Here is a 20327-nt window from a genome sequence, read left to right as displayed (position 1 = left end):
TCTACGTTGGGCAGACAGGATGACCGTTAAAAACCAGAATCCATGAACACCAGCTGGCTGTCAAACAGCATGAGCCAAAGTCCCCAGTCACAGTCACGCCAACAAGAAACAATGCTGGTTTGACTGGAATGAAATCACCCCAAAACCCATCAGGCAGGAGAGTTTATTGTAGCTGGCCTTCTACCAACAGGTCCTTCAACAAACTCATTGATCAAGAACCAGCGTATGGACAATATGGAAAGGACCATCTGAATCACCAACCGATGACAGAACTGACCGCTGACCCTCATCAGTTGAATTCCACACCTCACAGCAACCAGCCAGAAGTCACCAAGTCACAAGACCAGAATCCATCTCGTCATTCAAGCAGTCTTTGATTCAATCAGCCTCGTGACTCAATCAGATTTGTGATTCAACCGGTGTCCAGATCAACCAGAACCTGGAGCAAACTATGTGCGAGTTCAAGATGGCTGCGAGGCTCCTTTCGTCCTGAGCCATCTGACGAAAAAATGCCGGAAAAAACCTTGAGCAGCGACGCTAAAAATAATATGGTAAGCCAGCCCGGGAGGCTTAAGACCCAGGGCCCCCGAAAAGACCAGCCAGCGGCAGGGATTGCCACTCTGGGGGCAACCCCGAACCGCAAAGATCTTAGCGACTTCAGCAGCGCCTATGCTGGTTTGACTACCCGGCAGCAAGGAGAGGAGTCTCCACCTAACATCAATGACGGCGCTTGCCGGCCGCTTCACTGCCTATTTTGCCTCCCCATTCTGCCGGATTACAGCAAGAGCATCCTGCGACCGCGGGACCATTCCCGGGACCACCCCCAGACCGTACAGACCGTGCAACTGCAGACCACGCGGATTCTGGTGGTTCCGGCGGCCTCCGGACTGCTCCGACTGCCTCAGCTGTTTGGCGGCGAGGAGAGGGGCCTCAGCTTGGTGGCGGCGACGGCGTTTCCCGGCGGCTCCATCGCCCGCTCCACCCCCCTGCTTTGTTTGCTCGTAGCAGGGACGAAGAACCAGAGGGACTATTCTTGGACTGTGCAGATCTTGATGACCCCATTGGCTTTGGTGGCTCCAGTGGCTCGCGTGTTATCTCAGCCATTTGACGCTGAGGAAGTAAGTCCTATTTTGCGAAGGTAGCCCCCTTTGACAACTTTAACATCGGTTTCATCTTGCCACCCTACTTATTTTTAGTGGGAAGCCTCTGGGAACTCCCTGGGGGGGCTTTACTCCCCGAAAGAAGATTCTGGGACTGTGTTGCGGGCAGACAGATGATGGCACTGTACGTTCTTACTGAACTCCCGTTAAACTTTCTAACTAACATCGCCCGGCCTGATGAACTCCTGGTTTCCCTAGCAAACCAGGATTATTCGAGAGGATGTGATTGGGAAGTCAGTAGGGACTGGCCATCCTATGAGACTAATTGGAACTGGGACTGGGACTGTGACCACTACTATTATAACTCTCGTGGACGCCTGCTCCCTCGTGACTCAGGCTTTGTCCCTGCGTCATCATTGTTAGCTGCAGAACCACCTGATGAAGGCCATTTGGCCCCCCTTGAACTCTTTGAACTCGCAATCCAATCCTAATTTAAGAGCTGCGCATTATTTTTTATTCTTTTAACAAATTCTTCCTTTTTTCTTCTCTCTTCTTCTTTCTGTCTTAGTATGGGATATGTTTGTGTTATGCCTGTTTGAGTGAATGTTCCCACTTTTATTGTAATTATTGCTGTATTTTTGTTTTGTTTTTAACTATTACGTGGGGATTGTTTGGGTGAGTGAATGAATATGTATGACTCGGAGGGCCTGCTGGGGAATGCGGGGGCCACTGAGGTGGTTGGGGGGATTACTGCTACGGGAGTAGGTCGGAGCATTATGGTCACTACAGGGAGAGGCAGATACGGCGGGGACTTTAGGGCTGGCCATTACCGGGGAAGGAGGGTTCGCTATATTACAGAGATCCCTCCTTCCGGCCCTATGAGTCCCACTCCAAGGCCAGATGGCGTGAGTAATCAGGACCCTGGTCTCAGGCTGCTGTTGCTAAATGCCAGGTCTGTTGTTCACAAGGCTCCCCCCGTCCGGGACTTAATTTCTGACGAGAGGGCAGACCTGGCATGTATTACTGAAACCTGGCTGGGCACAGAAGGAGGAGTCCCCCTTGTAGAGATGTGCCCAGAAGGATTTCAGGTGCTTCATCAGCCGAGAGCCCAGGGAAGGGGTGGCGGTGTGGCTATTGTTATCCGGGAGTCTCTAGTACCTCGTAGGGTCCCTGCTCCAGAGCTTGTCGGGTGTGAGACTCTGCTGGTGAAGTTGGACCTCAAGGGTCAAGTGGGTCTGCTGCTAACGTACCTGCCTCCCAACTGCGTTGCAGCAGCCCTCCCCTCGCTCCTCGAGTCAGTAGCCGAGCTGGCAATTGAGTTCCCCAGGCTTATGGTTCTGGGGGACTTCAATTTGCCATCGCTCGGTGAACACTCTGATGGGGCGCAGGAGTTCATGGCTTCCATGACAGCCATGGGCTTGACCCAGGTAATTCGGGGCCCAACCCACTCAGCGGGTCACATGCTCGACCTCGTATTTCTCTCGGAGCAGTGGATGTGTGATCTTGGTCTGAGGGGTAATGAGACCATACCCCTGTCGTGGTCAGACCACTGCCTACTGAGGCTTGACTTCCGGAGGCCAAACCCCCACCGTAGGGAGGAGGAACCGACCAGGTGGTTCCGCCCCAGGCGACTGATGGACCCTTTGAGGTTCCAGACGGAGCTTGGGGTTATTCCTGATACCCTCGCCCACAGTTCGGCGGAGACTCTGGCTGCTGCCTGGTACTCAGCGGCATCGGAGTCTCTTGACCGGATTGCGCCACTACGGCTCCTCCGGGTCAGCGGATCCCGGAGACCTCCTTGGTTCACCGAGGAGCTCCGGGAGAAGAAGCGCCGGAGGAGACGCCTAGAGCACTTGTGGAGGTCCGATAAGTCCGAGTCGAACCGAGCACTCCTAACAACTTGCACCAAGGAGTACATCAGGGCACTTAGGGCAGCAAAAAGATCTCATATTGCCACCTTGGTTGCGTCCGCTGAGTCCCGCCCAGCCGCCCTGTTTAGGATAACCCGTTCCCTCCTAAATAGGAGGGATACGGGGGAACCCTTGCAGGGTAGAGCTGAGGATTATGCCCAATTCTTAGCGGACAAAGTTGCTCGGTTTTGGTCGGACTTGGACTCCACCGCTGCAGATCCAGCCGGGACACAAGAGGATCACTTGGCAAACCATCTCTGGGTTGAGTTTCAGGATGTTGCCTCTGGGGATGTGGACAAGGCCATTCGAGCTGTGAGTGCCTCCACCTGTATTCTGGACCCGTGTCCCTCCTGGCTGGTTGCCAACAGCAGTGAGGTGACATGTGGCTGGATCCAGGCGGTCGTAACCGCCTCCCTTCGGGAGGGGCACTTCCCCGCCACACTTAAAACGGCGGTGGTGAGACCCCTCCTGAAGAAACCATCCTTGGATCCAGCCATTTTAAATAACTACCGTCCTGTCTCCAACCTTCCCTTTGTTGGGAAGGTTGTTGAGAAGGTGGTGGCCTTCCAGCTTCAACGGGCCTTGGAGGAAGCTAGCTACCTTGACCCATTCCAGTCCGGCTTCAGACCCGGTTACAGCACAGAAACCGCTTTGGTCGCATTGACCGATGATCTCTGGAGGGCCAGAGATGGAGGCCATGCGTCCATCCTGGTTCTCCTTGACTTCTCGGCGGCTTTCGATACCATCGACCATGGTATCCTTCTGCGATGACTGCGGGAGGTGGGGGTGGGAGGCACTGTTTTGCAGTGGTTCTCCTCCTACCTCTCGGACAGGTCGCAGTCGGTGTTGGTCGGGGGGCAGAGATTGTCCCTGAGGCCCCTAAAATATGGGGTACCGCAGGGTTCGGTCTTATCCCCCCTACTATTTAACATATACATGAAACCGCTGGGCGAGATCATTCGGAGGCACGGGATAAAATACCATCAATATGCGGACGATACGCAATTGTATCTGTCCGCCCCGTGCCAACTCAATGAAGCGGTGGACGTGATGAACCAGGGTCTTGAGGCCGTTAAGAACTGGATGAGCGCTAACAAACTGGTACTCAACCCGGACAAGACCAAGTGGCTGTTGTGTTTCCCTCCCAACAATTTGGCTAATGTTCCATCTATCAGGCTGGGGGGTCAAATTTTATACCCCCCAGATAGGGTTCGTAACTTAGGAGTCCTCCTGGATCCACAGCTGACTCTCAACCATCATCTGTCAGCTGTGACCAGGGGGGCATTTGCCCAGGTTCGCCTGGTCCGCCAGTTACGACCCTACCTGAATTGGGAGGCTCTCACAACAGTCACTCGAGCCCTTGTGATCTCTAGGCTGGAATACTGCAATGTGCTCTACATGGGGCTGCCCCTGAAGTGCATCCGTCGACTGCAGTTAGTTCAGAATGCAGCCGCGCGAGTGATAGTGGGCGCACCGCGGTTCGCCCACATAACACCCATCCTCCGCGAGCTGCACTGGCTACCTGTTGATCTCCGGGTGCGCTTCAGGGTGCTGTTGACCATCTTTAAAGCCCTTCATGGTAGTGGATCTGAGTACTTGAGAGACCGCCTTCTGCCGATTACCTCCCTCTGACCGATAAGATCGCACAGACTGGGCCTCCTCCGAATTCCATCCGCCAGTCAATGCCGACTGGCGACTACACAGAGGAGAGCCTTTTCTGTTGCAGCTCCAACCCTGTGGAATGATCTCCCCGTCGAGATACGCACCCTCACCACTGTCCAGGCCTTCCGCGCAGCCCTCAAGACCTGGCTATCCCAACAGGCCTGGGGATAAGCCTCTAATTTGCCCCACCCGAGTGTTGAATGTTGAATGCAAGTTGTGTTTTTATTACTTTATTTTGCTCACATATTGTTTATTTTGAATTGCACCCCCTCCCTAATGATTGTAAGCCGCCCTGAGTCCCCTCAGGGAAAAGGGCGGCCTATAAATCCTAATAAAATACTAAAAAAATACTAAAAAAAAACCCTGTACGAATGAACAAGGTAATTCACCCCAATATCCCACTGAAGATGTTACCTAGTTTGGTAACGAAACATCCTGGAACTAAAAGGCAAGCTTGAAGAGCAGACCCCTGCCTCGGGAGGATGCCACCCCATCCCTCACCCCAAGCGGAGTTAAGCTCTAGGCGGGAGTAACTATGACTCTCTTAAGGGGCTCAAGTCATATGGCCAGGGTGCCACCACATTACGATCTCTGGAGTAGACACGAGAGGAGCAGTTGCTGTTGGATCCTCTTTCTCCACCACCTTTGTCCTCCATCCACACCCATTATCTCCAGCACCATCAGTTCCTAACCATGATCCTGTTCCTGACCCTCCAACTTTATGGAGATCCACCTTATTGGACTTTGCAACATGTTCCAGAACCAAAAATGGGCGCTGAACTCTTGAGTTTCTGTTGAGTCACAACTGCACAACTATAGCAGGCCACTAAAAACCATGTGCCACAGCAGCCTTCCAGTGCCCAGACAGCACTGGAAGCAGCAACTTCTCTCTGAAACTTATACCCACATCGGATGATGATACCTTCGCTCTTCGGATGCATTTGTTGCACCAATTGTCAAGTGACGGTATTGGATTGGACTGTAGATGGTTTCCAGTTATGGAGAAACCATCGCTTGGTATGTTCTGGGAGGAGACCCCCACATATGGGGAATAGGGGGACACCCATCTCCTCAGGAACATAGGGACCTGGCCCAAAATTGGTGGCCAAGGAGGAGAAGAGAGGAGAGGACAAATGTCATGACTGGAGGGGACAAAGGGCAGAATAATGTTGAGTGGAACAGTTGTCACTACCAGGGTATGGAGGAAGGAAGGGAAGGCCCCAAAGAGTGACAGCTTCTCCCCAAGACAATTAGCAGGGAGATTAATGGAGGAAGGGCTGAGCAGGACGTCCCTGGAGACCATCTTCTCTCAGTGAAGGGGACCCCAATGATGGAGTCAAGGAAAGCGAGTAGGAATCATAAATCCAGAACGTTCCTTCATTTCCACTCTCTTGTCTTCTGACAACCTCTGATAATAATTTTTTTGGGGGGCAGCCTTGACCCGCTTGCCTTGTTGCCTTATCTGGGGTGCGGCCTCCCATTCCCCCAACATTACATGGTTCCTTCCCCAGATGAGGCCCCCCATGAATGAAATCAAGCGAGAGGCAACTTTAAATGAAATAATGTCCAAAAGGACCACCCGCCAGAGTCTCCTTCTGAATTTTCCCAAGAAAAAGGTTTAGACTTAAAAACAAGAAAGTGGGATTGGGAAAAACAAACACCAGTAATCCAGGTTAATCCTGGAAGTCTTCTTGACCGGCATCATAAAACACACTGGAAAGCTTTAAAAGTCTCAGTTGCAGAAGCACAAGAGGAAAGATTACCAGATGGCTGCTAGTATCACAGAATCCTAAGGCTGGATGGGACCTCCGAGGTCTTCTAGTCCAACCCCCTGCCTGGGTCAAATGGTTGGTCCAGTCTAGTTTTGAAAACCTCCAGTGATGTAGCACCCACAATCCTGGAAGCTATTCCAGGAATTGTTTCCATTATCAGAAAATAGCATGCAGGGTAAAATAATAACGAGATGGGCAAATTAAAGGCAAGTGATTGCGATAAGAAAGCCCTGGCATCTCTAGGTTTCTGTTTTCAGTTTTGCATCTTGGTCTTTTCCAGAACCCTGGCACTCAGACAGATCAGCCATCAATAGATACAGAGGCATTAACATCTGGAGATGCAAAAGGGACCATTGCCCAGATGAAAAGGGGAACAAAGAGACACCCGCCATTGGTCAGTATAGAGCAACCCCAAGGCGAACATCAGAGCAACAATCAAGGAAGCAACACTCCAACCAGGAAACTGGCCAAGAAACCAACAGCAAACAGGCCCCCCGAAGAATCTCCACAACCACCTCCACCAAAACTGACAGGGCAGGACACAGGAATATAAATGGACAGCAAATATCATTCCTAACTAGCACTGAGGATGTTCCCTAGTTGGCTCATGAAATGCCTGCAATAAAAGAACCAAACTCAGAGAGCACCAAGGACCCTGCAGTCCTCTCCTCCTCCTCCTCCTCCTCCTCCTCCTCCTCCTCCTCCTCCTCCTCCTCCTCCTCCTCCTCCTTTCTCCTCCTCCTCCCTTCCAGCACTGAGGATGTTCCCTAGTTGGATCATGAAATGCCTGCAATAAAAGAACCAAACTCAGAGAGCACCAAGGACCCCACGTTTTTCTTAGCCAGAGTGGATCCTACACGTTACATCGTAAATTCAACTTTCTCTTCTTTTGTACACTGTTTTTGTTTTTTCGTTAGCGTTGATGATATGTTCTTGTTTTGTTTCATTTTGTTCGTTATACTGTTCTGTGTTTTATTCTCTATGATAAAACAATAAATTTAAATTAAAAAGGAGAATGAAATGAATGTTGATAATTTCTGGACAAGGTCCGTGTTGTGGCCCAACAGCGGCCGGCTGAGCTGTTGGTGGAATCTGACAGCGATGGCCACGATCTGACGGTTAAAAGCTGCCTTCAGGGTCAGACATCAGTGAGGCAGAAGAACAGCTGGAGCCTGATCCCAGTGTGCACATGCGCAGAGTTGCCGGACAAAGGGAAGAACTAAGCGACATGGGTCAACTTGGGAGTAAAGCCACAGGTGGACTGTGAATGGCACCTCCCCTAAGGAATAAAAGAGGAGCGACAGGAGAGGGGAGTTTGCAGGAGACAATTGGTTCATCCCTGCATTCTTACCGAGTATTGCGGCGTCTGAAAGATATCGGCCTGGCCAGTCTCCAAGCCTGATAAAAGGTTGGTAAATGTGAACTACCTTGAAAGACTGTGGTGGAGGAAAGCTGTTGCTAGGGAGGAGTTCATTGTAAATTAAATAAAAGCGGTTTATCAGGATGAGGACTCCGCTTCGTGCTGCTGGGGATGCCTGGGTCACAACGTAAAGGCCTGATGGGGCTACTGCTAAAGTGCTAAAGTAGTATTGCTACGACTACCAACAATGCTGCTGACCATCTCCTCAGTAGGTGACCTTCACATGATGTGACCAGTCAGTCCTGGGACCGACCGATTCCGTCACCACACAAGATTGGTAAAAGCAGAAGAAAAACTGAAACAAGATCCTTCAACCGAAGTCCGGCTGATGAGGTCACCTTGCCTGGCGATGAAATGTGCGGAAGCTAAAAAGCCAGCTCGGAGAAGAAACCACCGCCACCAACTTCTAAAACGCCAAAATTAGAAGCTAATGTGATATTTTAAATCCAAGGTGTTGTTATGATGAAGGCCATTCTCAAAATCAAGGCAGGGGTCGGAGAGACAAGATGGGTGGGTTAGCCTTAAACAGGATGTTGTAAGGCTGCACCAAGTCTCCTTCGTGACAAGATAGGCAGCAAAGAAGTCTGGCTTTAACTGCCATCTGACTTTAATTACCATCTCATCACTGCTACCTCAGACCTCCATCACGGCTTCTGACTTTAATTACCATCTGACTTTAATTACCATCTCACTATTGCCACCTCAGTCCGCCTCAGACCGGCTTTTACAATCTTACAATCTTTTTTGCAATCCTGACTTGGGACCCCTGTGGCCACAACTGCTACTGCAACCATCTGTAATTTTAATTACCATCTGACTTTAATTACCACCTTACTATTGCTACCTCAGACCGGCCTCTACAATCTTAGCTTGTGATCCCTGTGGCCACTACTATTACTGCTACCATCTGTGACTGTTCCCGGCTTGCCTTCCCAGACAACGCTGCCTCCCTGAACTGTTCCATCACAAATGCCCCCCTGCCATTCTGGCTGTTGCTGCTCGGCCATGGAGCTTTTTGATCTCCGTCTTCGCCAAGAGCTGTGCATACCATCCTCTACCTACAACTCCTGCAGAAAAGAAAAGTGGAGGACAAAGAGGACGTGGGTAGGGAATTGCTCTCTCCCCTTGCGACCGGGATTAATCCCACACCTACTCTACATTGTAGAACTTTGTCCCTTCTATTTGATCCAGCGGAAGAGGAGCTCCTGGGCGCAAAGACTTGTTCTCTCCTGCTCTACTACTAAAAAGAGGAGAGGGCGGGACGCCTCTTTGGACTTATATTTTCCATCTTGTGTTATATCGGACTCTCTACCGGTCTCGGCAGAAGCATAAGCCTAGTACGGACTTCGTGTGCCTACGCAATTTTTAATTTGGTATGTTGAGTGTATGGGATTGTATGTGATCGTGTGAATGATCCCACTTTTATTGTTATTACCGTTGTATTTTTGTGTTTTAATTATTATGTGGGGACTGTCTGTGTGAGCGCTTGAGTATGTTTGATTCGGAGGACCTGCCGGGGAATGCGGGGGTCGCCGGGGTGGTTGGGGGGATCACGGCCACGGGAGTGGGTCGTAGCATTGCGGTCGTAACAGGGAGGGGCAGATATGGCGAGGACTTTAGGGCTGGCCATTACCGGGGAAGGAGGGCTCGCTACATCACAGAGATCCCTCCTTCCGGCCCTATGAGTCCCACTCCGAGGCCAGATGGCGCGAGTAATCAGGACCCTGGTCTCAGGCTGTTGTCGCTAAATGCCAAGTCTGTTGTTCACAAGGCTCCCCTCGTCCGGGACTTAATTTTAGACGAGAGGGCAGATCTGGCATGTATTACTGAAACCTGGCTGGGCACGGAGGGAGGAGTCCCCCTCGTAGAGATGTGCCCAGACGGATTTCAGGTGCTTCATCAGCCGAGAGCCCAGGGAAGGGGTGGCGGTGTGGCTATCGTTATCCGGGAGTCTTTAGCACCTCGTAGGATCCCTGCTCTGGAGTTTGTCAGGTGTGAGTCCCTGCTGGTGAAGTTGGACCTCAAGGGTCAAGTGGGTCTTCTGCTAACGTACCTGCCTCCCAACAGCATTGCAGCAGCCCTCCCCTCGCTCCTCGAGTCAGTAGCCGAGCTAGCAATTGAGTTCCCCAGGCTTATGGTCCTGGGGGACTTCAATTTGCCTTCGCTCGGTGAACACTCTGACAGAGCGCAGGAGTTCATGGCTTCCATGACAGCCATGGGCTTGACCCAGGTAATTCGGGGCCCAACCCACGCAGCGGGTCACATGCTCGACCTCGTATTCCTCTCGGAGCAGTGGACTTGTGATCTTGGTCTGAGGGGTAATGAGATCATACCCCTGTCGTGGTCAGACCACTGCCTACTGAGGCTGACTTCCGGAGGCCAAACCCCCACTGTAGGGAGGAGGAACCGACCAGGTGGTTCCGCCCCAGGCGACTTATGGACCCCCTGAGGTTCCAGACGGAGCTTGGGGTTATTCCTGATACTCTCGCCCACAGTTCGGCGGAGACTCTGGTTGCTGCCTGGCACTCGGCAGCATCGGAGTCCCTTGACCGGATTGCGCCACTACGGCCCCTCCGAATCGGCGGATCCTGGAGGCCTCCTTGGTTCACCGAGGAGCTCCGGGAGAAGAAGCGCCGGAGGAGACGCCTAGAGCACCTGTGGAGGTCCGATAAGTGCGAATCGAATCGAGCACTTTTAACAACTTGCACCAAGGAATATATCAGGGCATTGAGGACAGCAAAAAGAACGTATATTGCCACCTTGGTTGCGTCCGCTGAGTCCCGCCCAGCCGCCCTGTTTAGGATAACCCGCTCCCTCCTAAATAGGAGGGATACGGGGGACCCCCTGCAGGGTAGGGCTGAGGATTATGTCCAGTTCTTAGCGGACAAAGTTGCTCGGTTTCGGTCGGACTTGGACTCCACCTTTGCAGATCCAGCCGAGGCACAGGGAGATAACTTGACAGACCATCTCTGGGTTGAGTTTCAGGATGTTGCCCCTGGGGATGTGGACAAGGCCATACGAGCTGTGAGTGCCTCCACCTGTGTACTGGACCCGTGTCCCTCCTGGCTGGTTGCCAACAGCGGTGAGGTGACACGAGGCTGGATCCAGGCGGTCGTTACCGCCTCCCTTCGGGAGGAGCACTTCCCCGCCGCACTTAAAGCGGCGGTGGTGAGACCCCTCCTGAAGAAACCATCCTTGGATCCAGCCGTTCTCAACAATTACCGTCCAGTCTCCAACCTCCCCTTCGTCGGGAAGGTTGTTGAGAAGGTGGTGGCCTTCCAGCTCCAACGGTCCTTGGAGGAAGCTAGTTACCTTGACCCCTTCCAGTCCGGCTTCAGACCCGGTTACAGCACAGAAACCGCTTTGGTCGCATTCACCGATGATCTCTGGAGAGCCAGGGATGGAGGCCATGCGTCCATCCTGGTTCTCCTTGACCTCTCGGCGGCTTTCGATACCATCGACCATGGTATCCTTCTGCGACAACTGTGGGAGGTGGGGGTGGGAGGCACTGTTTTGCAGTGGTTCTCCTCCTACCTCTCGGACAGGTCGCAGTCGGTGTTGGTTGGGGGGCAGAGATCGTCCCCTAGGCCCCTAACATATGGGGTGCCGCAGGGTTCGGTCTTATCCCCCCTACTATTTAACATCTACATGAAACCGCTGGGCGAGATCATTCGGAGGCACGGGATAAAATACCACCAATACGCGGACGACACTCAGTTGTATCTGTCCGCCCCGTGCCAACTCAATGAAGCGGTGGACGTGATGAACCGGGGTCTTGAGGCCGTTAAGAACTGGATGAGAGCTAACAAACTGGTACTCAACCCGGACAAGACCGAGTGGCTGTTGTGTTTCCCTCCCAATAATTTGGCCAGTGTTCCATCGCTCAGGCTGAGGGGTCAAATTTTATACCCCTCAGATAGGGTTCGCAACTTGGGAGTCCTCCTGGACCCACAGCTGACCTTTGACCATTATCTGTCGGCTGTGACCAGGGGGGCATTTGCCCAGGTTCGCCTGGTGCGCCAGTTGCGACCCTACCTGAATCGGGAGGCCCTCACAACAGTCACTCGAGCCTTTGTGACCTCTAGGCTGGAATACTGCAATGTGCTCTACATGGGGCTGCCCTTGAAGAGCATCCGGCGACTTCAGCTAGTCCAGAATGCGGCCGTGCGAGTGATCGTGGGTGCACCGCGGTTCGCCCACATAACACCTATCCTCCGCGAGCTGCGCTGGCTACCTGTTGATCTCCGGGTGCGCTTCAAGGTGCTACTTACCATCCATAAAGCCCTCCATGGTAGTGGATCTGAGTACTTGAGAGACCGCCTCCTGCCAATTACCTCCCTTTGACCTATTAGATTGCACAGATTACGCCTCCTCCGAGTTCCATCCGCCAGTCAGTGCCGACTGGTGACTACGCGGAGGAGAGCCTTTTCAGTGGTAGCTCCGACCCTTTGGAACGATCTCCCCGTGGAGATTCGCACCCTCACCACCGTCCAGACCTTCTGCACAGCCCTTAAGATCTGGCTATCCCGTCAGGCCTGGGGATAAAGATTTTAATCCGCCCCACCCGAATGTTGAATGAAAGTTGTGTTTTATTGTTTATTTTTTTATTCACGTACTGTCTTATGTTTTGTCTTGCACACCCCCTCCCATGAATTGTAAGCCGCCCTGAGTCCCCTCAGGGAAAAGGGCGGCCTATAAATAATAAATAAAATCTAAAATCTAAAAATTGAAGCAGGCGTTCTTATACATTCTCAAAAGCCTTGCAACACGGAAACACTTAACTCATTTCTTAGTGGTTACCTTGAGGAGAGAAGCCTTATAAGGAGATGAAGTTCTTACTTCTCCTTTTGTTTATGGAGTACGTGTCATTAACGAACTTTAATTGAACCTTGGACTTTTGACATAGATTTTGACATAGGGACATCGGCTCAGAGCATCCTGTGGTTAGGCCCTGGCTTCCTGTTCTTTTGCAAGCTGCAACTCTGCCTATGTGGCTTTTAATATAGAAGTAAAAGGGGCTCTGAGAGGCTGTCCAGCCTGACCCAGTAGGTTTCACACTTAATGTCCAAATCTCACTTTACGTCCTACTTTATCCCAGTGTCTGTACATCAATGCATAAAGTATGAGAAAGAAACAGGGTGAACTAGAAATTCAAATAAAGGAAAGCAGATATGATATTGTTGCCTTTATGGAAATTTGGTGAGATAAAAGCCACGGATGAAACCTACAGCTGGGGTGGGGAGGATTTAAAAGCAACAGAAGAGGTGGGGCTGCACCGTATCTAAGAATTTTAATTTCGTGAAGGAGAGGGAAGAAACCGAGTACTATCAAATCTGGAATAGATGATATTCCTGACTTGAGAGTAAACATAAAACCTAAAGTATAAAATGTTAAAGTATAATATACAGAATGTAAAAGGTATAAGAAATATAAAATATTGATTTGATGTTCTTGTAATTTAAATAAGGATGTAACTTAGGATAGTGAAATGGAGATAGAATTTTTGTAAATAGGATTGTTACGAAAGATATTGATACCGATATGGAAAAGCTGTTGTAGGTGTAAATTTGTCTTTTGAAGGTAAGAAAATTCAATCAATCAATACGCAAAAGACGTTGGAAAACTGCACCATGACACAAAGGAAATGATTTGGAGGCACAGATGGAGGCACCCATCCTTATCCCTTCGCGGCATCGGAGGGACTTCTTGGGATCTGTAAAACTGTTGATACCGTGAAACATGATTGCCAAATTTTCAATCTGACGAATGACAGGCAGTTGTGTCCTGAAGTTGAGACTAAGCAGGATGAAGGTTGCTTATCCCAAGCTCAGTTTGCTGAGTTGCAGAGCCACAACGAATTCAGTGTAAAACTGGGCCTTGGGTGTCAGATTCCAATCATCCCCACTCTACGTATAGTTGGCAAAAGAGCCACGGAAGCTGTCTTTGGTGTGGAGCCAGGAGGAGGGAGCATCCCTGGCACACCGGCCTTTCAAGAAGCAGCAGGGAAGAAGCAGACGCCGCTTCCTATTGGGCCTGCGATTGACCAGAGCCCGTCCTCCGAGTGAGAAACTTGACAGGCACAACTATATTCAGGGAGGGAAGCTTCCGGGTGCTTGCCTTTTATGAAGTTGCCAAGTCGAAGAAGTTTAATCTAAATTAATTTCTTTTTATTTCATATATTTTTATTTTATTTTGCAAATGGTGCTTTGGCATCTGAAAGACCATGTCCATCACAAACATGATAGTTGCTGCTGATTTTCTTCCTTTTCAAAAAAAAAAAATCATGTGCTCTCTGCAAGGCATTATTCCAGCCCTCCGACTGACTTCCCTTCCCTTTCAAATAAGGTGACCAGACGTCCCGCTTTTGGCGGGACACCCCCGCTTTTTAATGCATTTTCCCGTGTCCTGCACACTTTTTTAAAAAGCACGCTTTTTTTGGCGCTCGCAGCTCCCGCCCATCAGCTGCTAGCTTGCTGGGCTGGCTCATCATTCTGTTCTCTATCCTACCTACAAATTTAAGCCAGCCCAGCCTGCCGCTCACTGATTGGATGGGCTGGACTCCGCTTAGCCTTAGCTGAGCACACCTGCGCGAGTCTCCATTTCCTTTCGTCTTTTGGGGTTGCAGCTGCGTTTACTCACTGGTGAGTAATCTAATCTAATCAGAGTGAATTAATTTGGGATCACTGCGGCAGGAGAGGGAGGAGGAGGGGGCAGCCGCCCGCAGACAACTTCCACGCAGTTCAGGGGCTCCCGCCGCCCAGCAGAAGCCCTGCCTGAACCGCGTGGAAGTTCTCTGCGGGCGGCTGCCCCCTCCTCCTCCCTCTCCTCCTGCGGCCGCGAGGAGTCTGTTCGTGCAGAAATTGCCCGCCCCGGCTGAGTGAATTGGGATCGCCGCGGCAGGAGAGGGAGGGGGCAGCCTTTGGACACTTGGCAACTGGCTCATATTTATGATGGTTGCAATGTCCCAGGGTCATATGCTCACCTTTTGCAACCTTCTAACATACAAATTCAATAGGGAAGCCAAATTCACTTTACAGCAGTGATTCACTTAACAACTATAGCAAGGAAGGTCATAAAATGGGGCAAAACCAATGTGACTACTGTCTGTGATTCCTTTGTTCCATCCAACTATATACCAATTATCCCATATCCAATAAAATTCTGATTCTTCTTTTCCCTGTATTTCTTTTGTTAATATATCCATTTCGGCACAGTCCATAATTTTTCTTATTATTTCTTCTTCATTTAGGTTTAGTTTATTTTTCCACTTCTGGGCGAAAGCTATCCTTGCTGCTGTAAGTATGCGTAATATTAGATATTGTATTTCTTTTTTGTATTTCATCGGTATAATTCCTAATAGAAAGAGTTCAGGTTTCCAATCTAACTTAATCTTTGTTATTTCTTCCAACCAATTTTTGATCCTTTTCCAGAATTTTTTTGCCTCTTCACAAGTCCACCATAAATGATAATATGTGCCATGATGTATTGAATCACATTTCCAGAAATTTAGCGAGGTATTTGTTGAAATTTTGGCCAACCTTGATGGTGCCAGATGCCATCTATAATAAAGCATTTTGTACTGGTTTTCCTTGTATGGGATTGATAGTGTCATTCTTAAATTTATTCCCCAAAATTTTTCCCATTTGTCTAGTTCAATGTTATAGCCAAAGTTCTGTGCCCATTTTATCATTGGTTCTTTTACAATTTCCTCTTCCATTTGATACTTCAAGACAAATTTGTATATTTTCCCTATCATCTTTCTGTCCAGACTTTGAATAATTTTATCCAATTTGTGTGGTTCTGTTTCAATACCATATATTTTAGTGTCTTTATTGTATTTAGTTTTAATTTGGAGGTAGGTTAGCCAATCACCTTTCATATTCTGATCTGCCAATTCTTCAATTGTTTTTAAATTTCCCTGTCTGTCAATTAGATCTCTGTATCTTAGAATTTTGTTCCAATCTGTAAAATTTGGGTGTGTCGTTCTTTCTGTTGGTGATAGCCAATTTGGGGTTTTCACATAGTGTTTTTTTTTTATTTTGAGCCATTGTTGCACTAAAGTTCCAATTAAATGATTTTGAAAGTATTTGTGCGTTTTATGTTTGTCATTCCATAAGAAATTATGCCAGCCTGCCTGCAGGTCATGGCCTTCTAAGATCAGAATTCTTTTATTCTTTAACTCAATCCAATCCTTCATCATTGTCATTGTTACTGCAGTTGCGTATATAGGCTCCCTGTGTGCTTCCATCCATCGCTACGAAGATCTGCTGACTCTGCCTGCCTGCTGGTAAGTGAGCCGGGTTTTTTCTTTTATTTTTTTAATGTATTTTAAAATAATATTTTATTTATTGTGCATATGATTTTTTAAAATAGTGGTATTCTGTGTTGATTCTTTTTTTAAATTGTCTTAGACTATTTTAAAAAAGATTATATCCAAAATAAATTGAAACAAGCCATTTTTAAAATTTCTATGCACAATACTTTGAAATGGACTCAGGAGTCATGATTGACACTGAGTGAATTTGCACTTTTAATAATCAGGAAGATACAATGGCATTGAAAAAAGTGACTGATGACCATTTTTCACACTTAGCGACCATTTTCACACTTAGCGACCGTTGTGGCATCCTCATGGTTTAAAATGATTTTACTTCAATTTATTCTGTGTGGAATAGTTTGAAATGGTGACAGTATAAATTATTGCTGGTGTAATACTTAACAATGGTTTTTAAGGATTTCTTTTATTTATAGAATACTTTTTTATTATTTTGGGGGGATTTTTATTTTTAAATTGTTTATAAAATGTATTTACTACAAGAAATGTTCCTTTTTGCAAATGTGATCTTTGCAAATCTTTGTGATGCAATATGTTCAGACCAGGTTTATGTGTCTCAAAGTGGCTGCTATTCTATGGGCAGGCCAGGTTGGTGCAAGGCAGCTTTGCCAGATTTGGTGTGTTTCACCCTCATTGAATTTTATATCGTATAAAATCATATAATTTTAATTTTTTTTAGATTATTAACATATTGAGTAAGAAAAGAGGATGCAAATTCAACGATGATCTAAGAAGTGAATTTCCTTTTCTTAAAAAAACAAAAAGCGATCACATAGTAAGATGTGAGAAATGTAACGGTGAATTTTCTATTGCGCACGGTGGGAGGCATGATATTACAAAGCACTTGGAGACGCAGAAACATAAGAGATATGTAGATGCTGTTGCATCTTCCTCCAGAATGCAGGACTATTTTCATAAACCAACATATGCAGACGAAGACAAGAAATTAGCATTGGCAGAAGGACTTATGTCTTTTCATACTATTAATCACAATCATTCCTTCCGATCTATGGACTGTACATCACAAGTGGTCAAAAAGTTATTCAACAAAAAATTTACCTGTGCTAGAACTAAATCCGAGGCAATTGTGCGTAATGTGCTTTCCCCATATGCATTTACAGAATTAAGCAAAAATCTAGAGAAAATTAATTTTGTATCCATATACTCTGATGCATCTAATCATAAGGATATCAAATTATTTCCAACCCTTATTAGATTTTTTGATTCGGAAACTGGAATAAAAATTAGAATGTTAGATTTTGTTTCTTTGCCTGGCGAAACTTCGGAAATAATTTTCAGTTCCATTGTTAATATTTTGGAACAAAACAATTTAAAACACAAAATAATTGCATATTGTGGAGACAATACGAATGCAAATTTTGGAGGAAAAGCGAGAAGGGGTACAAATAATATTTTTTATAAATTAAACCAAAACCTTAATCAAAACATTATTGGTGTTGGTTGTGCAGCGCACATAATACATAATGCCATTCAAACAGCTGCTGACTTGTTGCCCATAGATGTGGAAAATATTATTGTTAAAATATATTGTTATTTTCATATATACACTGTGCGCGTTGAAAGTCTTAAAGAATTTTGTGAAGATGCGGAAGTCGAATATCGCAAAATGCTTGGATATAGTAAAACGCGCTGGTTAGCTCTTTTGCCAGCTGTCGAAAGAATTTTGAAACTATACGATCCTTTGAAGTCCTACTTTCTATCACAGGATAAATGTCCTAGAATTTTAAAAGAGCTTTTTGAAAAAGAATCTTCAAAAATTTGGCTAGAGTTTGTACACAATCAAGCAGCTTTTTCAAAATAGTATAAAACTTATTGAAGGTGACAAAATTTCGGCAATCGAAGTAGCAAATGAACTTAACAATTTAAAATTTCAGTGTCAACAGCGGTTAGATACAATTTTTATTCCCATAACTATCCGTAATATTATAAGGCAGCTAGAAGAAGAAGGTGCAATAAATCGTGCAGATACCATGAATCATTTTAAAAACTTCTATAGTAACTGCGTAGATTATTTAGAAGAGTGGACGGTACATTTTAACAATATTGAACATTTTAATTGGGTTGAATTAAAAAAAGAACTTGATTGGCATGATGTGCAAAAATCATTCGAGCATATTAATCAAAATTTCCCAAATAGTGATATTTCTGAAACTAATCTTTTTACTGAGGTATCACATTTAAAACTATATATGAATAAGGAAAAGGTTGAATCTTGGGCATCAGCAAAAATGACAATAGAGAATGGCTAGAAATATTTAATCATTTTCAAAGAAACCATATTTCATACAATAATGTATTAAAAATTGTGGAATACGCGCTGTCCTTACCAGGAACTAATGCTGCGACTGAACGTGTTTTTTCTACGGTAAATCAAGTGTGGACATCAGAAAAATCACAATTAAGTGTTGAGACTTTGAAAGCCATTTTATGTGTCAAATATAATTTAACGAATTCGTGTGAAAAATTTCATGACCTTTTAAACAATGACAGCAATCTACTAAAAAAAATTCACCTAAGACCATTAAACTTACAACATCTACTGCATTCAAAGAAAACATATACAAGATGGTTTATAGGTGGCACTTCCCCCCAACGAGGTTAGCTAAGATGTTTCCTGGGTTATCTCCATTGTGTTGGAAATGTGGAAGAAAGGATGGCACATTCTACCATACTTGGTGGTCCTGTACTGAGGCCACGAAATATTGGAAAAGGATTAAAAAATGGTTAAAAGAGGTTACCGGGGCAAACATTGAATGGAGACCTGAGAACCTGTTACTAAGCATCAAACCAGATAACATAAGCAGTTCAATATGGCACTTGAGCCTGCATATAATTGTGGCCGCAAGAATAACCTATGCACAATTTTGGAAATCCACCACTATACCGCCGGAAGATGCTTTAATTAAAAAGATCTATGAATGTGCAGAAATGGACAGAATGACGGGTTGGCTGAGGGACAAAGGAGAAACAGAACATTATCTTAGCTGGAACCTATGGTATATGTGGGCGACTAGGAGAACAGCAGGGACTTAAAATGGGGAAAGTTAACATAGGTACCGTAATAGATCCCTGAATCTTGCAATGAGAAGATGTGGCTTAGAGACCTAACAATGAGGAAAGAAAGAAAAACTGGGCTGTGAATGACTGTCACCGTAGGGGGGGGAGGGGGGTTGTATGTCTAAAACGGCATTTGTATCTGTATGTTTTACTTTATATTGTTATGTATGATTTGTCTTGCTTATGTCGTTGTATTTATGTCGCTATATTGTTTTTTCTGTTTTTTAAAGGTAATAATGTTTAATAAAAATTATATTTTAAAAAAAAAAATTCACTCAAGTGAGAAATATGCCAAAGAGTAAAATTATTCTGTACATAATTTTTGTCAATATATTTAATAAATATAAATGTAAATAAACGTATTATATTTGTACTGTACATAATTTTTGTCAATATATTTAATAAATATAAATGTAAATAAACGTATTATATTTGTAAATTGTAGTTATGTTGAAATAAAAAAAATATTACAATACTATTTTTGTGATGTATGAAAATTTTTGTTGCTCCGTATAAAATTTTTAATCAAGCCCCCCCACCCGGCAGAAGCCCCGGGACCGAGTGGAAGTTCTCTGCGCGAGGTGAAATGGCCGGCAGCCGCCTCTCTCATGAAGATGAAAGAATGGAAGGAGGAAGGAAGAGAAAAAAGGAGGAAGGGAGTGAGTGAGGAAAGAAGAGAGGATGGAAGGAGAAAGGAAGGAAGAGAGGGAAAGAGCAGAAGACAGATAAGGTGAAGGTAGATAAGCAAGAGGAATGAAGGAAGAAGTGAGGAGTCTCGAGGAGGGGGAAAACATTTAGTGACCAAAGTTACAATGGCATTGAAAAAAGTGACTGATGACCATTTTTCACACTTAGCGACCGTTGCAACCATTTTTCACACTTAGCGACCGTTGCAGCATCCTCATGGTCACGTGATCAAAATTTTGTTTGGCAACAGATTCGTATTTATGCTGGTTTCAGTGTCCTGGGGGTGACCTTTTGACAAAAAAATTTTTTTTTTAATCAAGCCCCCCCCCCCCCCTCCGGTCAAGGGCGTCCCTCTTTTCCAAT

General features: G+C 46.5%; 1 pseudogene; it reads left to right on the top strand.

The window, feature by feature from the left end:
- The first annotated feature begins 7672 nt into the window (after positions 1-7672).
- LOC116505651 lies at positions 7673-13990 on the top strand (annotated as a pseudogene).
- The last annotated feature ends 6337 nt before the right edge of the window (positions 13991-20327 follow it).

The sequence above is a fragment of the Thamnophis elegans genome, chromosome 3 (assembly GCF_009769535.1).
Source record: "Thamnophis elegans isolate rThaEle1 chromosome 3, rThaEle1.pri, whole genome shotgun sequence".
Classification (NCBI taxonomy): domain Eukaryota; kingdom Metazoa; phylum Chordata; class Lepidosauria; order Squamata; family Colubridae; genus Thamnophis; species Thamnophis elegans.
This window is presented reverse-complemented; position numbering and strand designations above follow the sequence as displayed.